The following is a 5,136-nucleotide window of genomic DNA, read 5'->3' on the forward strand; positions in this document are numbered from 1 at the left end:
ATATATATGTTGTAGTATATGTTTTATTTAAAGTAGTACGTATAGTCGTATATATTGAATGGTGCATATATATGTGTAATTCTGTATATATTTTTTAAATTCTAATGTAGTATATACTATATATATAGTGTATATATATTGTTTAACGTATTTAAAATGTATATAGGTGGGTACATATTTTGTATATTGAAAAAAAAATAAAATTAATTTTTGACCGGGTTTGACCGAATTTTTAACCGGATTTAGGTAGGTTTGACCGGGTTGGATTAAGTGGGCTGGGTTAGGGTGGTTTTTTTAAATTTTTACTGTTGAGCCCAGCCAGGCTCACTTAACCCCAAACCCGGGACCCAGCCCACAACCCGGTTAACTTAATAGGGCCAGTTCCGGTTTAGCCTGGCCCGGCCCACTTGACAGCTATACTCTTAATGTGTAAAAGAGTTCATATAAAGAGCAAAATTCATCAAGTTGAGATTCAGAATTCACCATTATTAGAGAGGGATGATTTTGTATCCATGGATTTGCCAAACATTGCTAATTGCCATTGCACGCCATCAGCGAATCTAAATTTTTTAAAATATGGGTGGTTTGTTAAAAAGAAGGAAAAAATCATTGGAGTATTATTAGGATTGAACCCGAATTCTCAAGGCAAATAATGAGACATTAATCAAGCTGTTATGAATGAGGAATTGTCAAATTATATTTGGGATCTCGGGAAGATACCTATATATGGAAGGCAAATAATCTATTAGGTTTATGTTATGAAGTTGTTTTTTGTTTGGAATCTTCCACACTTCTTTATTTTGCTTTTGTTCTACTTCGTTATGTATACCCAATGTTTATGATTATGGTTATCCCTATCAATACGATTCTACTTCGTTACACAAGTGTACCATTAGCCTTTTATAGCGTGGGTACTACCAGATTATATCGATTTTAAAAAACATTTAAATAAAATACCTAATCGAGGGACCATAAATTCACATGTCTCGTATTTTAGCCAATAAATTCACCCCGATAAACACAGTTACAATAGCCAATTAACTAAGCTCAATTATTTTTTACTGATATCATCAAAAGAAAAAAGAAACTCGACTTAGATCAATTTTCACTTTTTGGTATCAGTTGGTATGGTTCATAACTTTGGAATTTGGTATGTCTTAAAAAATGTTATATCATCCAAATTTAGAATACACAATTAAATGTTGTAATCATAATTTTAGATAATAAATTTTCCCATCGAAAAAATATTTTATATCAAATATTGTGAATGTTGCTATTTATATAATTCCCATGATTCTTTTTTTCATAATTGCTTTTGTAGGATTTTTGATCCCCTTTTATGAATTATATAATTTGTAGCTGCCTAGTTGCTTTTTTTTAATTTGATTGGTTGACTTGAAACATCAAATAATCAGATTGAAATGGTGACAACGTGATGCAAGTCGAACTTCACTAATATCGATTAGGGGGGAGAGGGGAAGGTTATGAATGCAAAGTGATTATTCTTGAAACACAAGCCCTTTGGTTAAAAAGATTCTTATTTTACTTAAGGGTATTTTTGTAATAATTAGCTTAGATTATAAATAAAGAGAATATCTACTATAAACTTGCGACTATTTTTGTGATTTTGAAATTATGAATGAGTACTTTTGAGAGAGTTGTGGCTAAGGCCTTTGTTGTTATTTTAGGTTGATAGATTACTTAACGAGATCTTTCTTCATATGAGTTTATCCTATAGTATTGGTGCTTGTTTTGGTTAAATTAATTGAATGTTTAGCTTTCTATTATTAGCAATTAGAGTAATTCATTTACGTGAGCTATCTTCTAGTGTATCATTTATCTTTAATTCTCATTTTTAGTGTTAGAGTTTCTATTTTTTGCATTTTCATTACAAAGCCATTTTTATTGGTTATAATTAGGGCTGTGCAAAAATCGAACCGATAAAAATGCTATTGGGTTATCGGGTTAACGATTTTTTATTGGTTTTATAAAAAATTTTATTGGGGAAACGGTTCGGTATCGGTTTTAGCTTATTGGATTATCAATTAAACCGATAACCCAATAAGGATACACTAAGTTGTTGTTTTATCCCTATTTATGTTATATATTTAAATATCTCTCTCTATATATATATATATAGATATGTGTATGTATATAGATTATATGCACTACTAATTCATAATTCAGTGATTCACAAAGTATTAACCTATTCAGGGCAACAAAGGCACAATATAAAGTTCGGCTATTATCGTAATAAAAAGCTTGAAGCATTTATAGCTTCCAACAATTAGGATTCAATTTTTTTCCTAACTAACATTCAGTTCAAGTTTGAAGATTCTTGTAAACTAAAATGCATTGCGTAGGTTTTGACGGTAATTAAGATTTCATTTTTTTATGTTAGTTGTTACTATTTCTATTTTATAAGTATTTTCTTATTGGTTAAATCGAAAACCGAACCGTTAAGGACCAAAAACCGATAAACCGAAACCGATAAGAAAATATCTTATTGGTTGGTTATTGGCTTTACATATTTAAAAATCGAAAATCGATAAACTGAACCAATAACACGTAAAATCGAACCGAACCGACCGATGTACAACCCTAGTTAAAATATGTCTCTTGTATACGTTGCACATTTTTATTGGTGGTAGAGTCGTGGATATAAGGAGCCCAATTTTGACTTGGGCCTCAGTAGACAATGGCCCAAATAAAAAGCCCAATTTACACAGTTGGGACTTTTAATATTGTAAGATGAAAAACCTAACATATTTGTGGATGAAAAGTGAGAAATATTGGAAGTTCCAAATCAACCATAAAAGAATAATAAATTCGTCCCTTCCCTCCCTCCTTTTTCATGGGATAACTGCCACTTCCCAACAGATACCAAATATTTCTATCTGTCAAGGCTAAGATTGATGGAAGATATCACCTAGTATTTTTTTATCTCCATTGAAATTTGAACTTGAAATCTCATGATTCTCAACCACTTACTTGAACACTAGGCCACTAGGCCTCACCTTGATTGGAACCTTCCCTCCCTCATTCCTAGTCCAGATTATAAATAAAAATTGTGTGTGTACATATAAAAAGAGTTCGTTACCAAAATCATTTATATTTTTTAGTCACGGATTCAAGTCTTGAAAATAATTTCAGACAGAAATGTAAGATAAGGTTGCGTACGGTAGATCCTTGTGATCGGAGTCTTTTTCAGACCCTGTATATAGCGGAAGTTTTAGTGCATGAGGCTTGCCTTTTTTTTTTTGGTTCTCATTAGAATTTGTCCGTATGATATACACAATGTTAGATAAAATCATAAAATAGGATGAGAGGAATATGAAAAAGGACTATTAAGTTCACAACAAAGTTGACAAAATAGATTTGGTGCTTTGTAGCTAGCTAGAGACCTAGTCTACCACACTACAATCCAATTAGCAATTAAGATGAAACAATTTGTTCTCCAATTTGTTGTGCCTTGTATCTCTAGAGACCTAGTCTACAAGACTACAATCCAATTTGTAATTAACATGAAGCAATTTGATCTACAGTTTGTTGAGCTCACGTTATGGTTGTGAAAATGTGAACATGTAAAGCCAATAATTTTATTAGTAGGGGCCGATGGCAGAGACGGATCTAAAATTTAAACTTCAAAAAGCAGTTCAATACACTAAAGTTCTCGCTATGAAAGGGATCTAGAAAGGATCGGACACGAGGGTGTATAGTACGCAATCTTACCCTGCATTTTTGTAAGAGACTGTTTCTGTAACTTGTTCGTATCACTTAATTGACTTCATCAATCGAGTAACTTTGCATCAAATCTCTCTCTCGTTAGATAATTATCAAGGCTATTGCAAAAAGCAACTTTGTTGAAAGTCCGTTTCCACACCAATAAAAGGGCAGCCCGAAGTACTAAACTCCTGCTATGTGTAGGATTTGGAAAAAGATTCGATCACAAGAATCTATTATACGTAGTCTGGCCTTACTTGTTATCAACTCTCTCTCTATTTTGCAGAAATGCTCTTTTAGAATTAGGTTTAACGTCCTTTTATGACTTTCCTGATCTATGTCTAATGACAAATTATACCATCAGAAGTTCACAAAATGCAATGTGCAAAAAATGGTAAGACTTAATAATTAAGCTTATTAGGTAAAAGTAACAATTGGTGAATTTCCATAGGGGTAAGAAAGATGATTTCATCAATTGAATTTGGACAAAAACTAGAATGTCTCTTGCTCTTTTTGTACAATATATGTACTATTACTGTACTTTACACATCCAATGAATGTTATCCATTTGCAGAAATATGTCACCATCACTTATCTCTCTTTTTTCCTTCTTCGTTGTGCATGGTCCCAATTATAATTACTATTTTCCTTACAGTGATTCTTCACTTTAAAAAAAAAAAAATCACATGTTTTTAAGTAACACGAAATTTAAGAAAAAAAAAAAAAATTTGAATCTTGTGGTTTTAAATTTAAGTTATGTCAAATATATCAAAAGTTTTTTAATTGTGTAGTTTTAAACATGTCACGTGAAAAGTTGAAATTAAACTGTTGTCAAAAAAGGAAAGAGTCATTCTCTATCTATCTCGGAGTATCCATTCCCTCGAAACTGCTTAACTTTGATTTCTACTTTCTATAAGCGAAAACGTTTAAAACGTACTAAAAATGAAAGTAAGTCATTATTTTTTAAACGTAGGGAATATTAATTATTCCCGCATTCCAAATTAGTTAACCTTTTTTTACTTAACGCTCCACTTAAGAAAATATTTATTAGGGGTTTATTTTACCAAATTAGTCATATTAATTATGCTTTAAAAATATAAGTTTGAGTAGATACACTTTGTTTAGTCATTTAATGTTGAGAATAGTATTAGAAAAACATAATAAAATCTTCTTAATTTTACCAAGGTAACAACTAAATTGGAACAAATATTTTTAGAAAAAGGCTCAACTAAAACGAAACGGAGGGAGTAATACTACATGACAATTTTGGCAGGTATGGTGAGTATTGCATTGATCAAATGATAAATTAGGACGGTCAAACCCATCGGTGGCCCCCTAAACTTGGCATGAGTATTGCATTGATCAAATGATAAATTAGGACGGTCAAACCCACCGGTGGCCCCCTAAACTTGA

This window comes from Capsicum annuum, chromosome 9, assembly GCF_002878395.1.
Source record: "Capsicum annuum cultivar UCD-10X-F1 chromosome 9, UCD10Xv1.1, whole genome shotgun sequence".
Classification (NCBI taxonomy): Eukaryota; Viridiplantae; Streptophyta; class Magnoliopsida; order Solanales; family Solanaceae; genus Capsicum; species Capsicum annuum.